This window comes from Eufriesea mexicana, unplaced genomic scaffold, assembly GCF_001483705.2.
Source record: "Eufriesea mexicana isolate 0111107269 unplaced genomic scaffold, ASM148370v2 scaffold5379, whole genome shotgun sequence".
Taxonomy (NCBI): Eukaryota; Metazoa; Arthropoda; class Insecta; order Hymenoptera; family Apidae; genus Eufriesea; species Eufriesea mexicana.
Window position 1 is genome coordinate 672,878 of NW_016913313.1, and position 16,573 is coordinate 689,450.

At 37.0% G+C, this 16,573-nt stretch overlaps 1 protein-coding gene across 1 annotated transcript in view; it reads right to left on the bottom strand.

The window, feature by feature from the left end:
• RhoGEF64C (Rho guanine nucleotide exchange factor at 64C) overlaps positions 1-15,843 on the bottom strand; it is an 84,774-nt gene extending 68,931 nt beyond the window's left edge. Inside the window, exon 1 of the mRNA XM_017906405.1 lies at positions 15,462-15,843. The gene's annotated coding sequence lies outside the window, so the exon portion shown is untranslated. The remainder of the gene's footprint in view (positions 1-15,461) is intronic.
• Between the last annotated feature and the right edge of the window lie 730 nt (positions 15,844-16,573).

The following is a 16,573-nucleotide window of genomic DNA, read 5'->3' on the forward strand; positions in this document are numbered from 1 at the left end:
TTCTTTCCATAATTTAATTCAAAAATAAATTTATGTTTCTTTAATATTATCATTAAGTGAAATCTTTATTAAGCAACTACTGAATTTTTCCTATTACTATCGTCGTATTTAATATCATAATCTCCTTACGATTATTTTGACTCAAATATTATATACAATTTTTGACGGATCGCGTCGTTGACTATTTAGTATTAAAATCTCGAATATACCATGGAAATGTTAAAATTGAATAATAAGTCGTTCTGTACGCACAACTGTAAGGTCGAAATAATTATATTTCATATTTTATTTAAAATTCCACGCGTAGTTAACTGACAATTAATTGGGAAGAAGGGAACAATTTAAAATTCGAAAATTTGAAATAGGAAAGATTCAGAAATCCCGATATTTCAAGTATGCCAAAAGTCATTCGGTATCAGAGTGCGAAGTCTAAGAAGGCATACCAACCGGCAAGGAGGAAGAGAAAAAGAGCAAGAAGGTTGAAAATGGTCGCCATCCGGGGTCCAGTGTGAAACAGTTAATCAAACATTAGTCACGAAGGAGGTATCGGGTACTCGATAAAGCAACTTCACCAAACGTCCAGCAACCGCAGCACAGCTCGAGGCACACCGAGTTCCCGATACCTTATCGAGCGGTACAGTTACTTAAGTAGGCGATCTCCTAATCATTCTGACCTCTATAAACAGACAATGGTGAGCCAGCCAGGTCTCAGATCCGTCAAACCCGTTCGCGTGCAACTGGGGTCCCTCTGCGCGCAAATAGGCAGGGTTCACGAACGATATTCCGTGCAATAACCGTTCCAATTGTGACAGCATATGCAACCGATAACGCTTTGCGTGATGACTTCGCTTCGCAGGCTGTCCAGTCGTAAAAGGCTCGCTGGAGAATTTGTACACGCGTATGCGACAAAGAAAACGACGAAGAGGAAGAACGGGAGGAAGAGAAAGAGGGAGATAGGGCGCGGGGCGAGCGAGAGACAGAGATGGAGATAGGGACAGGAAGAAAGTCGATGTTTCCTTTCTCGATAGCGAGAATTCAAACCGGTCGCCCATCGCGTTTCCAAGTTTTTGCTTCCAAGCATTCGCCGTGACCAACGGTTCATCGACGAGCCCCACCGGGCTAAACGGGTCATCTCCATTTGTCTTCGCCTCGTAGCGTTGAATTCGTCGGAAGACCTCGGATACCAGCCCGTTCTCCAGCCGAGATAATTGCTACCGACCAAATCCCTCGGACATAATCGGATTTACGAGGGTGAAATTTCACCCACGGATCTCCGCGAGTCTTCCCTCGGCCGATAAATCCTTCCAGGCTGCCCGGTGCCAGTAAAATCGCTGGATATCTGTTAGCGATGTTTAACGAGCTGCGATAAATCTGACTTGGACAAGTCGGCGTATTTTTTCACGGTAGTCCTTCGGGACGTGCAGCGAATGCGCGAAATGAGTAACGTTCGGAGGCGTTAAAAAGAATATTCCGTTTTCCAATAGGCTGTGCAGTACTTCTGAGGTACTGCCGAGTGGGATACAGTCGCTGCAAACCTTTCGCTAAGGTGCCCGATGGTCTGTTCGGTGTGCGGGTACACGAGTCGCGCCGGCTTCTCGAGATTGATCGATTCGGACTGGTAGGCTGTCGGGTTACGAAGTTTGGTGATTATGGTAGATTTATGGTGTTTGATATTACGTTGACGAGAGGTAAAGGTGTAATTAAACGAAGTCTGCGATGGTTTGATGGTTGACGGCCGACATTCCAGCTACGTGCTTCTAGCAGTTGTGTCCCTGAGTGTACAGGTCTTTACGTGATCACTGCTCGTCGAATTTCTCTGGTGACTATCTTACGTGGTGACAAATCGTGCTTGGGCACGGTCTGTCTTTATGCTGCAAGTTATTCGCGCGATTTATTCGTGGATTTTTGTATTTAGACCCTTCTTTCCAAATTTAACGGCACTTGAGTCATTTTCCAGAAACGAATTGGTTAACTCTTTGTGGCACAGGATTTCGGATAATAAAATAGATCCATGTTGTATAGAAATTTTAAATGCAACAAAATTGGTATATTTTTACTAAAAAAGGAATCACGTAATGTAAAAACATAAAACCAGGAAAAAAGATTGTCGCAACATTTGATGAACCTGTACTGGCATGTTGAATGTTGTCAACACAAGTGAATATATTTATAACATTTATTAAAGGTATTACCAACTGCTTTACGTAAATAAGACGAAATATAAACCTATGCGCATGCAGCTATTGCAATATTTCAAGGTGGGACTAAAAATGTCTCGCTATGCATTACGGTGCATCAAAAAGGTGGGACACTTTTAATCCCAGCGTGCCCCAAAGAGTTAAAAGACGAATAATTATTATTACGTAGAATTCTCTGAAATGAGGTAAATTAATGGATTCAAATTTGGAAGAAAATTAATAAAAGTCTCGGAATTAATTAAAAATTAATAGAATTATTAGGTAAAGTCGTTCGAAAACCTCTCCATTGTTCGAGATCGAATAAGACTCGAAGCTTTGAGAACGATGCTTTAATTCGAATGGACTGAAAATATTCGGCCAGTTCTCATTAGGCCCAAGTCGAGTCGAGTTGAGTGCTTGTAAACGCATCGTTCGCTGCATTCCGATCAGTAGCACATCCAGACCAGTACTAATTACCTAACTAGATAAACGAAAGAAACACATCGCAACTTCGTCTTACGGGACTTCTCTAACTCGTATTTTCGTAGAATCGACGCGCTTGTATTCCTTCACGAATACAGAAGCACGCTTCACAGTTACCTTTAAATAATTAGGTGCTTCCTGAATTTAATTTTTAAGCTGTCGTTTATTTCAACTGACTGAGCAATATCTAAATTCCTCTGGATAAAGGGAAGGTGAAAATGTAACGCCATTGCAAGTAGCTTAAAAAAGATAAAAGTGGAAAAAAGTTGGAAGAGAAACGTAATTACATTATTCGAATGAAATTTCCTACTTTTTAAGATACATCACAAAGAATTAAATTTTTACGCGTTATTAACACGATATTATTAATGACAGATTATTATATACGTAATCTTGAACCAATTGCAATTACATTACTTACTTTTTCATTTTAAATATTTCTCGCGCAATTAAATTTTTAGATTATACAAGTATGACAATATTACTAATAATAAAATATTACATACTCAATTTTAATTAAATTTTAATCAAATTACATTATCTACTTTTTGCTTTGAAATATATTTTAAGAGCAGAAATAATAAATATAAATTTCTAGATATATCAAAAACGTTACGTTAGTAATAATATAATTTTGAATATTCAATATTTCTCATTTTTCTCCTCAAAAAATTATTATTCCCTCCTACGTATTATTATTCCTTTACCCCATAACGAATTACCAGACAAGAACAAAGAAATGAAATATTCCTCGCAGGGAATTTAAAAAGCTTTACCGAAGGTACAAAGGATTGTCTTGTCAACCAGTTTGGTGGGATAATTTGGTTGGAAATTCGGCTGTAGAAGGACAGTCGATGAAATTGAAATAGGTCTTCAAATATCCGGCTCATGGCCTCCGTTCGGCCCAGTAAATGCAATACTAACTGGCCGAGACGGACCGAAACTGTTGCCTCCATATTCCTTTTCGTGAGTAGGTTAACCACGCGAAGAACACAGTGGCATTCGACTATTTACCTGCCTATTGACACACTTCGCAGGCGTGGCGTAATGTGCACTTAAACGCTCAAACTCCTGCATCGATTTCACGCTACCTCAAACTTCAATTTGAAATTCATAAGCAGCCTCGCGGGTTCCATTAAACGGATCAAAAAACCAGCGTTTTGGGGAAAAAAGTTATGGCTCGGGAATGAACGGTGCCGCGACTTTTTCTGCCCCTGTGTAACGGCATAACTGCATTCGAATAAATCATACTAATCGTGAAAATCCATTTTACATGGAAGAGGATGTGAACTATATGCTGTTTCAGAAATAAATTTTAATCGATTAATATTATTTTAAATAGATTCGAGCGGATTCGAGAACCGGTGTTATTCGATACATACGTAATACCTGTCTCTTATGTTCGATTTTATCCTACTACCGTTAAAATATTAACATATTCGTTGAAACACGAATAGCTAAATTTGACGACGAGAATTGGTACAATTTGTCCCATGAAATAGCGATTATAACGAAAAATATGTATTCAAATTGTAAAAAATAATAAAAATAATTAAAACATTTGATAAGATATACATTTGAAATAAATGCAAATTAGAAATTTAGTAATGACATTTAAAAAATAATTTAGTCACTCGTTTGCCAAATCGATCAATTTTGCGACACAAAATTGTAGAAATTTATTCCAATTATAAATATCCGTCAAGTATTTTGACACTAAAATTTTAAAATATTCAAAGGCAGAGTTAATTGCTTTGATTATCGCTAAATTGTTTAATTAAGAATATAACAAATCTCGTTGATTTATTTATAACTTCTTACGAATTTCCAAATTTCTAAATGTTTGTATTTCAATTTCATTTTAGCATTAATTGATATAAAAGTTTAGAGTTAAGTTTAGGGAATGTCAATTTATTTTTCACGAGTACGTATTTTTGTATTTGCTATTCTAAAGAGAAAGTTGTAGATTTGCATTTTTCCTCGTCTTCGAGATCTTTATTTGCCGACTAACGTTACCCAGTGATTAAATAACGAAATACCATTTATTAAAATTTTTCGATTGACTAACGGTTGCTCTTGAAAGTCTACGCCACATCGAAACAGGATTTTGACGTCGAAATGGGAACAGGGTCAAAATGAAAATCAACAAATACGACCTCCGACAAAAAAAAGAAAGAACGATCACGTTATTCTGAATATTTTAATAATATATACGAGATAATCTTCATGCTATACGAATAACGTCATATTTCGATTTAAATAATACTTAACCAACTCAGAGGAGAATTTGTTGCAAAATTTCCTAGCAAAGATCATTTTTAATAATACCAGACTGCGTATTTATTCGCGTAAAAGTTTCTTTCTCCAAAGAAAGTTCTTGTTGAATTATATCGAATGGCTGACAGCTATGGAACGTAAAAAGAGAAACGGGCGCACGAAAAACACTTTGATTGATTAGATAGAGGAGATTATTTAAGTACAAAAAGTAACGGAAAATGGTACTTGTAGATCAATTAGTCTTCGCATTTGTACACCTCAATTAACTTCGAGCAAATTTTTAAGACACTTGAATCTAAAAAAAATAAATATAAATATTATTTTATTCGATACCTTACTTGTACTACATAAGATAGTACGTAATATAAAATATTAAATTATATTACTTTGGTATAGTAATAAGAAATGTAAGAAATATATTTCGAAATATAAGAATAATAAAAAGATATTATATTCTGCGATATTTTAATTTAAAAAATGGAAACTATTTATTATTTGCGTGATTTAAGAATTTTACAGAGTCAATGTTGATATTTCAACTTCGATGCAACCGCGATAACAGTTCAATTACATTTTTATTCAAATACGACGAGATGAATAGCTCCACGGTGCAGTGAAACCCGAGGACATCGAAACAAAAGTGGGAACAAGTCAACCTTCGCAACTTTCAAGGAGTGAAGGTTCAGATTAGCGGCATATTAAAACCAGATATAATTCTCATTCCTTTGCACACACGTATCAACGTGCTTAATCCAAACTTGCAAATGAAACTTTCTCATATTTCACATCTCGGACACTTTTTTGAACTTTCAAGGCTCGATGGCTAAAGGCAAAAATGTAAAACATGGTACGTAAGTACGTCATAAAATTCGTTTTGCGTGTAAAATAATTTAATTCAAGAAAAGTACAGTATTGCGATTATCGAAATTTTCCATTTCCCTTTGGATTTTTTACTTAATAAAATCGAGATAATCGCTAAATGATCATTATGCTTTATACTGTAAAATTGTTTTTACTATTAGACATTATTATTACTTTTGATATAAATCTATTTTATATTACACATTTATGAATAATTTACATCTTTAATCGGTAACTTTGTTAAATTATAATTGAGTAGTATTATCTGCAGAAAATGCTAAGTTTCATATAAATATTCATGAAAACGACTGCTTATTGACTAATTTATGATCAAAAATCTCTGAAATTTCAAACTTCGTTCTTGTAAGATCGAGTCATACTTTCTTTAGTTATATTTTACCATTAGCATAACATTCAAGAGTCTTTTACATAATTAAAAACATTTTTTATGTAACCCTGGGATATCATATGCTAATAAATTCATTAATAAATGGAATATCAAAGTTCTAATAGAAAAAGATCTTTCGAGTCAATCCCCAGAATTTTTCTCCATTTGTTAATTACTAGATTAGGTACTAGGGAAATTTAACTGGTCGTTCGAATCGAAAATTGATATTTTCCGCACACACATATTGTACCCCAATACTCCATAATATTACATAAGTCTACGTACACGTACTTACACGTACTTATAGGCATTTATTACCATTTCTTTTCATTTTTAATTTTAATGTTCCTTACGAACTTCCAATTTTGAATTAAAAATTAAAAAACGACATTGTACATCCTGGAAAGTCTAGTATTAAGACTTATTTCTTCAATTTCTGAAAATAGCTCGATTCTTTTGGTAAAAAGAGCACCGATTTTTATTCAACGCATACTTTTTATTTTCGTCGTACCGCTTCGATTACCATCTCTTACGTATTTTATATTTCACTACACGTTCTGACGTTCAAATCCTATTTAAAAAAACCCTTATTCGCGAGGAAAGGCGTGATTCGTCATTTCCATCACGCACAGTCGATCCCCAGCGTGACTCGTTCATGGAACAAACGACCTCACAGATCTCTTTACTATCGCCATGCTGCAGTGGTGTTACATGCGCGCTGTTTTATCTGTTCCCTAGGCACGGCGATGCATCGAATCACAAAAGGTTACTAGGTTTCGCGTTACGCAATTATGTCGTCGCTCCTTCCTCCAGGAACTCGCTGTTCACCGCGCTCAATTTTTCCCCATGTTCGATTCCAGCCAACGAACATATATACACGCTTACCTTTTTCGAGAGAATTCTCTGCAAAGGTGAACGATACCGATGCACGAACCATAGAAATACCAACATGGCCGAACGGATACGCTGCTAGTGTCAAAGGTCAAACATATTCGAAACGTCGATGATAAATTGCAATTTTTCCACGTTTGAACGGAGAATGGAACATGGAACGTGAAAACGGAGAAAACGGGGTTTACTTTCACGTGAAAATGGAATCTCGCGCGTATTTTTGTAAGGCGTGCGCCATTTTCGTCCAATATAGCCGACAGGTGCTCGCGGAACGCGTGACGTATAGTTTCTCGGTTTCGTATTGAGCAATTTCTGCTTCAAAACAGTTTTGATCCGTCGAATGATAATAGTGTTTCGGGGTCAAACGTTCCACGTGACCAGATTCCGAAAGTAGCCAGACGGATGGTCATTTTTTTCGCGTACTCGCATGATATATCCAATCCTCGTGACTCTGGGAAACCTGTTTCGTCGGCCTTTAAACGATAATCGCCGTTTACTGCAATTTCATTCGGCCACCGTGTACTCCATGGATCGTTCGTCAAATATGGAACGAAATTTTACCATTTCCAGATTTCCAGCGTTCTTATCCTTTTTAGATTTTAGTCCATAAAAATGGATTGCAGGTGGAACTGATTACTAGTAGGTGGAGGTGTAAGGAAATTGCAAATACTGTTACACAATTTTTTAATAATTGTTGTTACTCGATACCAAATAAGTTTCAAGAAAAATACTTATAAATGTTCTTAAATTAAATATCTTTAATTAAATATCTTTATAATTAAAAAATAATGAGAAGATAGAGAAATTGATATAAAATTGATTCTGAAGAATATGAGTATAAGGAACATTTCCAAAAATGTACCTTTCTGAATGGCACTCCTTTAAAAAAAGCTAGCACAAAGTAGAATATTTTACAAATAAATTCTATTTTATTACTCTACCTATCCAACCTAGAGTTGCTATTAATAACAAAAATACAATATATCACACGCACCTATTGAACAAAATGACCGAAAATGTAAAAGTGTTCTACCAAGAAAGATAAAACACAGTACAATAATAGAAATGTAATCTAGTAATAGAAATGTTTCAGGAATTTCTTAAGTATTTTTGGGCAAATATATATAAAGAATACTTCAATATAATATTCAATTATAATTCAATACAATATATCAAAAATATTGCTCAAAAATACTTCAAAAATTCCTAAAACACTTCTATTTTCTAAACATCATACCTTTTATACATTAATTAAATTTCAAACATATACATTTTTTATATTCAATAAATATTAAGACATCAGCATATGAAAGTCAAAAAGCGTATAAATCTCCTCTTAACTCTGTCATAGTTAGAAACTTGCTAAAATCTTCACCGATCTTCTATCTTCTTGAATCAATGGAACATCGATCACGGCAGACACGCAGTACAATTGAAACACGTTGTGGCCAAAAAAAATCGAGGAAACCAAGGAAGAAAACGTGTCGGACAAGTCTTTGTTCGGCAGAAAGTGAAAGAGAAAAGAAATCGAGTCGCACGAAGGAACGGAAGAAATCGAAGAGAACCGGAAATGGCGTTGGTCTAGAGGACTCCTCGAGCGTTCGTCGCATGTTCGCGTTTCCGGGCGAAAAATTCGACCTGTTTCCACTTTTGGCCACGAATGTAATTACGCTTAATTCAAATTTTCACGTCCCTTTCGCGCTGCGTGGCTCTCGAAACGCGAGAAAGAGCGCGCCCACTCTCGCCAGAATTCGAATCCTCTTCCCACTGTGTTTACTTTCTACGAAAACAATCAGAGGGAATTTTACCGCGATGCTTTCACGATTGTCTCGCTGTTCTCATTGTTCTCGTACGTCAAATCCTATCGAGTTAACGTCGCGACGTTCGCCGCCGGCCTAACGGCAAGCTTTTTAACGTCCTCGCACATTTCCGTGTGAAGTCAATTATCGCGCGAGCATCTTGCCCTGTCCGATCCGCGACAACGAGATGAGAACATTTTTCGCCCCCTCCCGCCATCTTGTGTGTGTAAATTAACTCGGGTTATACGTAAAAGAAACTTCTTTCTTTTTGCAGTGCGCGTCTTTGGTATTTTAATGACTGCCTGAGGGGTAATTTTGAAAAGTTGAAATAAAACAGGGGTTTTAGAAATTATAGAGTGGATAGGAATTAGTCTTGTTGCCTCACGATTATTTTGCACTCGTCTTTAAGCATCGTTTGTGCATGTTTGATATTCTCATCATTGTTTTTCTTCTTTTACGACTGGGTAATTTTAACAAGGCTTTTGTTGCAGTAAAAATTGTACAAACTATGATTTATGTTTTACAGTTTTATCGTGTTATTATTTCGGATTTTTAATTTTATCGCGTTATTATAACCGTTGGTATTATTAACCCTTTGCACTCGATGATTTCTTGGCTAAAGAAGAGTAGAGGTTCAAAGGTTATCTGCTGACGACATATTTTCCAGCAGTAAATAAGAAATCGTATAATAATTAACACGTAGAATTATTTGATTTCGATACCTTGTACACCACTATATTATATTATCTTATATTTGACATATTAATTAATATCGATCTTCAAAATTTTATCAAATGGCGACTGAAGAGCGCCTCTCGAGTGCAAAGGGTTAATACTATTATTTCATTATTTCTTGTAAGCATCCAGGAAATATTCATACGTGCCTTGAGAAGTAATTTTAATTTCATTTATTTTAATTAATTTTAATTTTAATTCTCATATAATTTGCCAATAATTAAAATGATCGGAGTTGTTAGAAATGTAGACAATTTCATTGCGTATTTCTACATATGAATTCACCCAAGAATAATTTTATGTTTTTACTTCTCTGTGTAATACTCGATAGATATACTTAAGAATGACTGGAAAAAGGCCACGCAACCTATTCCTCTATTTATTTGCCACAGACGTCTAACGTTTCGTAAGTCTATCCTCTATAATTTTTGACTAAAATCGTATTTCCTCCATCTCTCGTTTCTGCGGTCGAGAACAAGAAGAATCAAATGATAAGGATGATGCAACTGGTGGTTACTCATCTTGAATCCTATCGTCTGATAGTAAAAAGATCGTTATAAGTTTCCACGTACACCGATCAGTCTTATTGTAAACTATCTATCTTCCTAGATAAACAGTAATCCTAACCGCAGAAGAATTAATTGTCAATATGATCATGCGCTTTTACGCAAATATATCATAATCTTCTGCAATCCTCAGTCCTAGAACATCGAATATTATGTACATTTAAATTTCTTTAAAAAATTTTCTCAATTTACCTTCATTTAATTTCCTAAATATTATCTCGTTGATAGATCCATCGATTTTATACGTTTTCCAAATTCGACGGGACACATTTGATTTTTAAATTTTAAAATCTATTTTAAAGTTAAAGTGAAATTATTTGAAACGATAAATGTAATAACAAGTATACTATAGTAATTGCTTCGAAATTTGTTAAGTTGAAGCTAACAATGAATCTAAGTGTTGATACGATTAATTAACTTCATGAACAATGTCAATGAACAAAATCGAAAGTGTAGGGTAATAAATTATTTAAATACACCAGTTACACGCGTGCATTTTGAAAGATACACGATAAGGCTGTACTCGAGGCGAGTAAGAAAGTTGAATTATTCAGGCATTTCCATCGGAAAAAGTGCAATTATATCTTCTAACTACCTGGTTGCATCTAATCAGACAGTTAATTAGAAAATTAATTAACAATATTTCTTCAAATAAATTAAATAATAAAATAGCAGCTTTCTCTGCCTGTGTTCCTGCTTGCGGCCGCTTTATTCGCGAAGACAACAGATATCCGATGATTTATACAGTTTCGTGTCGTAGGCACGGTAGCATTTAATTTTCGGGATAAAAAAGACTCCAACTCTGTGTGAAATGAAAGAAACCTTTCCTTTCGCTCGACTAACTTCGAGCGGTAAAACGTTCCGATCCAATAAATAGCAAAAGAATATCGCTATGCATAATTTTTCCCATTCAAGCGGATCGGTTCTGCCAGCTCGATTGATCGCAGCTACGGCTCGATCTCACCAAAAATCGTTTATCCTTCCGACTTGCAATTTCTTCCTACCACTGTGATAAAGTGAAATAATACCAAATAAAGGCAAAACAAAATTATTCTCTCTTCTCCCGTGAAATTACCTGGAGAAAGATAATTCTACAGGGCAAAGAAAAATAGAATTTTTTTAAGGATAAAAGGAATTTTGATATTTTACAAAACAGAGGGATATTTTGATTAATTTTTTAGTCTTGTCGAATCGATTTGATCAGCCTTGAAAAAAATGGAAAAATAATTTTCAGAAATACCAATTCGATTATTTTTTCTCCAAGTGCATCGTGATTCACCGAAAATGGCTATAAACGATATCATTAGAATTCAGTCGATTCGATCCACGATGACTGTTATTCCATATTTGCTATTTTTTTAGGTCAGTTTGTTTACCCAAGGACTATATATAGCTCCTACACAATTTACATAGGAATACTCCTTCGGAATACTAATGCACCGATATTCTTTGAGAACACCAGTTCAGTGTCATGCACTTCACGGTAGGACCTGAGAAATATCCATCATCCTCTACTCTCTCTCTCTCTCTCCCATGTTCCCCGACCAATCTTTCCATCCTCGTCCACGCTCGATTCTCAATCTTATAATATGAACTCTCATTTCGTTCCACTACTCGTCAACAAATGTACCTATCATATAGCGAAACAAACTTGCCTACCTTTCGATGAACAACGATCCTCCGGCTCCAACGCGGGACCAAAGATTGTCGCTTACAATCAGTCCATCTCTCGTCTGTCTCGTACGTGCAAGATGGACGTGTAACTCGTAGACAGGTCAGCAAAGAACTGTTACGATGAACGTTTGTTCAAGCACGGGGGAAAAAACCTGACGCAGAGCTAAAGAGGGTTAAGTTGAACCTCGGCTCGCACGGTATTCCAGCGCTACCGCCATGGAATAGTACCCAAAATTGAAAAGAACGATCGGACGTGCTTTCCAGGCTGGAATACATAGTACAGTCTTCAACGGTGAATTTATTCCTATCACGAATCCTGACGGTGGAGGTCAATCCACTTGAAGCCAGGAGGATGCTTAGTCGAACTGGACTTGCTGGATACTGCGGAACCAGAGGCCTCAGACCAGACTCCAAGGAAACAGATCTCCGCGATATTTCGTTGGTTATACCCTAGAACGAAACAAATCGAACGGATCGAACTGCTCTGAATGTGCCATGGGAAACTATTAACCGAAGATCTAACAGTTCCTCGACCTTCTAAAACTGTCCAACGCGAGATGCTCGAGAAACGTTTGCGGTTCGATCCCCATGGATTTTAAACGTTGAAATTGCTCGGAGGTACGAACCGGCAAATTGTGAGAGAATCGAGCAAGAAGTTAAGTACCAAGACAGCGGGAGAGGGGGAGGGGGAAAGGTCGGTTTTAGTGGATTTTTTCCTCCCTTTCTTTTTCCTTTTATGCGTTAATAATGTCGAAGATTCGAAAGAATTCGTGATTGCATTAATAACAGGTTGAGTGGAAAATTTACAGCCGACCTCGTTAAATGTTCATCATGGATTCCAGGCTGATTCTCACACTACGACAGCGATGTTCAAACGCGGCAATTTGTTTTAACCCGTTAACCCCTTATTCCTTTTACGATTACTAGATCGGCGCATTTTCCAAAGGAAGAGCACACGTTCGCCGCCTTTAATTGAATAACGCCAGCAAGATTTATCGTATAAAATCCTATTATATTTCTCACGCTTTGCTCCTCTGTAAACCGCTTAATAATTATATCGTTATTTTAATTACGAAATTCATTCGCCAACCTGTTTTATCCTGCATTTGTCGCCGCTCTGTCTTGTCAATCTCCTTCGTATAAACGTTACACTAATTCCTGAAAACATCGTATCTATACATATATTTTCCTAGACAAGAAATTCAAAGAACTCACAGTGGAGGATTTTAATTAATTTTTTCCTAAACTTTCAATTTTTCTTTCTTTTTAACATTGTATTTACAATTTCTTAAGATGGTATTTACACCTGTGGCGAACAAACTGAAATGGTATTCTGCCTCGACAAACAAAGGGAAGTTATATAATTTCGATGTTTTTGTTGAATTTACGTCAATATGTCTGCAAACGTATAGCAAGAGCCACACAGGAACGCGTTGCGCGTTGAAAATCATAATAAAACCGTAATAACATAATAACTGCGTAAACGAAACACGATGAACGTAGATTGGCTCGTTACCGTGGAATTCGATAATTTTTAAACGATTATGTAATTCGCGACAAATCTTACTTAACGTTACAAAACACCGTGTTGCAATTTTGCAATACCGGCACGGCCAGTAATACGGCTGAATTGCAACAATTATGTTTCGCGTGTTCGGTATCCCCTGTTCTCATTAAAAAATCTATATAGAAGAAAATAACACCGGAGACGGGATCGATGAGTTAACAACTTCAACGAAGGTTTCTTCGTTTGTACTCACGTAATACCACACGTGATCATTATCTGCAATCTAGAGAAAAGTACGAAGGGGACACAGAAAATCCGTAAACGCTTGAATCCTGCATTCCATTTGGCAAAGGATTAATAGCTCGCTATCCCGTCGCATGAAACAGCCTTAATAAATAAGAGGACGTAGAATCTTCCATGATCTATTGTGCTGCTTTCAAAGTCTAAAATAGAATATTATACGCATTTTGCAAAGATATTGCGTCACCGCGATTGCATTACCTGGTGGAGATAAAAATTTGCGTTGAGTAACGTTATTTCTGAAATTTAGCAAATCATTTTTTTATTTACGATATTTCTCCTCTCTTTTCGATTTCGTAACTCCGGAGGGACAAGATGCGACTTGGTTAATCAAGTCAGGCTATTAGCTTTAGATCGAATATCAATATCTTGATGTAATTCATACGGGCTTTTAGATTTATGGTTAAATAATATATATTATAAGTATTCTTTTTTCCTGTTTTGTGAATAATAATTCTTTTCAAGTCACGTGATACCATGTATATACACGAAACACCGAAAGGTACCAATGGAACAAGCGACCGCGTTTCTCTGCATTGAAAGAATGCACGCAAAATGACCAACATAAAAGTTTACTTATCACCTGCACGTTAAATTGTAAGATTTCAGCCTATTGTACCGCTTCTTTTAACCATTTTTAGCATTTTTAGCATTAGAATCCCTGATTTCTACCGTGTACCTAAATACAGTATGCATGAATAATAATGAAATAATATTAAATTAAATAATCGGTACAGCGAAAATAAATAAGTATAACTACGTATTTGTTTCGATAAAAGTTGCGAGTAATTTTTCAAAAGCATACTTTCGCTAACTCGAAAAAAAAATTTTTAAAAACACGTTGTCAAAATATTTTTCGTTATGAAATATCTTTCAATTAAACAAACAGCTTCAGATGCATATAAAAAACACGAATGTGACACGTAAATCAAACATAAACTTTGATGAAAGTTCAGCCGAAGATTAAATTGCTTTTTTTTCCAAATTGTGGAATTTTTAATATAGACATATTATTCGTCGTGGATATTTATCTCCTTCTTTAACAACTTCGATGTTTACCATCAATTATTCATTCTGTAACGAGGAAAGACTATTTTAGACAGTTCTCCAACCTACGGACATTTAAAGGTCAATGGTCCATCCAGCATCCACGTAAGTCAATTGAGTCACGTTAGCAAATCGGCACAAAAGCCACTCGAATTTGAAAAGACTTCGTAACACTTTCTTCGTGGTGAGCGCGTCGTACAATGTAACCAACAAGAATAGTCTATACATAATCCTGCGAATAGTTTCAGTATAGTAAACACAGATTACCTGCGAAACATAATTCCAACGAAACAGACGTCGCGATATTTCAGAATAATCCCTATTCGATATTTTTATATCACTCTAATATATTACATCATGGATTAGTCAATCGTTAAATCTACGTGTATAAATTTCTCCCTATTCCATGTGAGACTTCAACTTAGAGTTAGTAAACATACGGTATAGGTTATAATCAAAATATATTTTTCAAAATTCCTCGCCTCGTCATACGGTATATAAGTATCTATAACTGACATTTGCACATAACCCTACTAAAGTGACACAATATTCCATACCTCTCGCCGCCCCCTCCAATATACGACGAATTTTCTCTCCGTTGTGTGCAGCATCGGTAGCCTTTCTCGTTTTCCGGCATCGCCAATCACGAGTCCTGCGTGCATACACAGAGCGACAACGCGAAAGGAGAATGCGAGAAACGCGACCGTGGCGAGAGATAAAAGCGGAAACGTGATGATAAGGAGAAGCTGTACTTACCGCAGCTGCCACCTAATCCGTTTACGATCGTATCCAGAGTGTCATAGCACAACGATAGAACAATACAATCAGCTAGCGCGCACACTGGGCAACCGGCTTAGAGATCACGCAGAACTTGAGAACAGAACTTCACTGACAGTATTTTCGTTATACTTTGCAACACTCGTTCCGCGTACTCTGCGATACGAGACAGACAGCTGGTCCGTGGTATTACATGACGCACTGTCGCACGCGTGCACCGGGCCTTAATTTCGCAGACGAACAGCCCCCTCCGGCAGCCGAACCTCGAATGTTCAACGGTCGTTGTTCGTACAAAATCGTGTCTCTTCGGAATCGAACGGATACAGGATCGAATTAATGCGAACCGAAGCGAGCATGCCGAACGTCGCCGGCCAAGTGAGAGGCTAGCGGCACTACCGACCAACCAATGTGACGTCAGAGTGCCTCCTCTCTTTTTGCCATTCCATGGCGAGCGCCGCGAGAAAGGTGCCTATACAACTTCGTATCCCCTTCTCTTCTGTCCTTGTTTGCGAGGAGCACCGAGGAGACCTTAAGGATACCTCGCTGCCAGCGAATATTTTCATCGAAATTCTTTGGACGAATTACCTTTACGGCCGTACCCGACAGGGACCATCCGCGAAATGGTACCTCGGAGAGAGAGAGGAGCCGAGAAGAATGCTGTATACCGATGGAAAGGAAAAAAAAGGACGCAAATGGACGATGGCCGAAAGCGTTTGTCGAATTGGATAGCGGATCACTCGAGGCTTTCGGTGAAGCGTGAAAACGAGAAATTGGTACACTTAGATGGTCCACTAAGCGGTGGCGGAAATGGAGACGGTACGAGATCGGGGCGTCGAGGAAATTGTCGGAACGGTGCTGGATTTTCTCCTTTTCCCGTTTCCAGACAGATTATCGGAAATATGGTCGATATTAGTTTTAGTAATTTAAGGATATCGTGGACTGGCTCGCTAAACCTGCTGCGTGTATGAATTTTAACCTACCCGACGAAGTTTCAGCTGCGGACTAGTTGACGAAGTTAAATCAACCGTTACCATATGAAATTGGTTGGGTAACCGATATTTTTTTGGGTGACTTTCAGAATATCTCACAGG